The sequence below is a fragment of the Ipomoea triloba genome, chromosome 9 (genome assembly GCF_003576645.1).
Source record: "Ipomoea triloba cultivar NCNSP0323 chromosome 9, ASM357664v1".
Taxonomy (NCBI): Eukaryota; Viridiplantae; Streptophyta; class Magnoliopsida; order Solanales; family Convolvulaceae; genus Ipomoea; species Ipomoea triloba.
The window spans coordinates 10,902,321-10,905,327 of NC_044924.1; positions in this window are offsets into that span (position 1 = coordinate 10,902,321).

The window sequence follows — 3,007 nt, forward strand, 5'->3', positions numbered from 1 at the left end:
TGTTGAACATTAATTAGATTTTTTTATTCTTATCCTAAACACAAAAAGGTTGTCGCAACTCGCAATGGAGAATCTTTCATTAAAGTCACCCAAATTGCACAACCAGTCACACTCCATAATTTTCACTGGTTTATACGTCCCTTTCTAATGGTCACCATCATCTCAAACAACGCAAATATACGAAAACACATGAAAAATTATTTCAATTCAACACAAGCTCAAACCTCAAAAGCATACAACTTTTTGTTCGATCCCGTTTCTCAAGCGGCGCCAATGTTTGTTTTGCAACCTTTGGACATGTTGCCGATTAGTTAACACTACCGGTCAAATACGAAATATTTAAATAACAAAGAAAAGCAAAGTAAGAGAATTAGCACTTAAAACAAAGAATTCAAGAATGCCTTAAAGCTCTCAAGAATTCGAAACCCTTTTACACGCCCTCCCGCAAGGTATTTATACGTTGGTACTCAGCCTAAATTAGAAAATAAATCGCCTAAAAATTTTATCCACAAATCGAGGGTCAATCACGCCAAATTTGGTAAAACTTGCTTACCAAAAATACAAGATATTTTCCAAATACATAAAAGGATAGTAGCACACATAAGGAAACAAATTTCGAAAAATATTTGGTAATTAAGGCTTACAGATCTCGTCCAACCAGACATTTTTATACGCTTGGAGATTCCCTGCACCAATACCCGACTCAACAACATTTTTTTTTTAAGTACTACCGACTCTATTACAATGTAGTATCTGTTCATAGCTACTTTCTCAATAATATATTTAAATCAACAAGGATTGTTGAGACATTTGTAACTAACTAATGGACTCGCACTAGAAACCATATATAGCCATTAAAATTGATACATTGTGCTAAACGTGAATTTAATTTTTAAAAAGAAAAAGCATCATGTTATTAATTTTTAGTGAGACAAGAAATCATTCAGAAACTGAAGTGAAACAAATATAGTAATCAATTTTGTATAATTATAGTGAAAATAAATCTTGATTTATGATTATAGATTAATTTTTTTATTTTGGATAAATCTTCAAAAACAAAAACAAACAAAAAAAAAACTTATTTTCTCCTAATACAAAAATTTTCATGAACTATCATTTCATTTTGTAGAGTGAGTACCTCTATATTATTGGAGACCAAAATTCATAAAGCGAAAATTTAAAATTTTAAGAAAATTGTAAAAATGAAGTTTAGTTCTAACGTTTAGATTAAAATACTTTATTATCAAAGCATGAACCTAAGAAGTAGAAAATAATGTAGTAATGCCAAAGACCTTGTGGTCTAGTGGCACCCGGTGTCCCGGTTTACACTCCCACATGGATGATGGCAGTGGGTTCGAGCCTCAGTGGAGACAACTGTTGATTACAAGTGGGGTTGTCACTATCATATAATCATCATACAAGCCCGTTCATGTATCTACGCGAAAGCATAAGACCATGGGAAATCAATCTTAGAGGCCTTAAAACCAACAACAAAACAACCTCTGAACCAGAGACAACACCTTAAATACAAAGTGAACAACAACAAACCAAAAGACAACAAAAATGTTTGCAGATGATTGAACCAAGCCCTCGGAGCATGCTTTAAACCATAAAGAGACCTACAGACATGTTCGACCTTAAAACCAACAGACAACAAAAATGCTTGCAGACGATTGAACCAAGCCCTCGGAGCATGCTTTAAACCATAAGAGACCGCTTAAGCAAACAGACATGTTCGACCTTAAAACCAACAGACAACAAAAATGCTTGCAGACGATTGAACCAAGCCCTCGGAGCATGCTTTAAACCATAAAGAGACCGCTTAAGCAAACAGACATGTTCGACCTTAAAACCAACAGACAACAAAAATGCCTTAAAACCAACAGACAACAAAAATGCCTTAAAACCAACAGACAACAAAAATGCCTTAAAACCAACAGACAACAAAAATGCTTGCAGACGATTGAACCAAGCACAGGCCTTAAAACCAACAACAAAACAACCTCTGAACCAGAGACAACACCTTAAATACAAAGTGAACAACAACAAACCAAAAGACAACAAAAATGTTTGCAGATGATTGAACCAAGCCTCGGAGCATGCTTTAAACCATAAAGAGACCTGCTTAAGCAAACAGACATGTTCAGGAAACTAAAGATCAATATAGCCTGGAGGTTGACACATATAAATAGTCTCACTCAAGTTGCCATTCAAGAATGCATTATCAACATCCAGTTGACTCACCAACCAACCAGAGGAAAGAGCAAGGGAAAGAAGTAACCTGATTGTAGTGGGCTTAACCACTGGACTGAACGTGTCAAAGAAATCTTTGTCCAAGAACCGGATTAAACCCCTTTGTTGTAGATTAATCTTTTAGTTAAGTAGTTGTAAATTACTTTTTTGATTAAGTTTACTTTATTGATGTAATTGTAGTGTGACAAGAAGTACTGAAATGATGGTATCCAATTAGTTCATAATCGCTTTGTTAAAAATTCCCTTAGTTTGTCAATGGGATTGGCTTTTAGTTTGTTTGATGCCTTTGGATGAGATATGAATGTTAATATAAATCTCAAATTGTCAGAGTGGTCTTTATAGCATAGTTTAAATGTAATCTTTATATTTTATATATATATATATATAATATATATATATATATATATATATAGAGAGAGAGAGAGAGAGACGGAGACAAAGAGAGAAAGAGATTGCTGCTCAAATGCGGTTGCGCCTTTCTATGCGGTCAGCGCGGTTTACACCACTACTATTAACAAAATAGATCACTAGGAACAGGAAAATGAACGACAATGAAAATGCACAAAACACTCTCATAACTCCCCATGTTTCTAATGTGCATTTTCGAACACTATGGAGTATATATTTGCATACCTAGTGATGTGTTTTTTTATGATGTGTACTTAATGGTGTATATTTGTGTTGTGCATTTCCTAACATTGAGTGCTGTATTTTGTTAACACTAGTGGTAAACCACACCGACCGCACGGGAAGA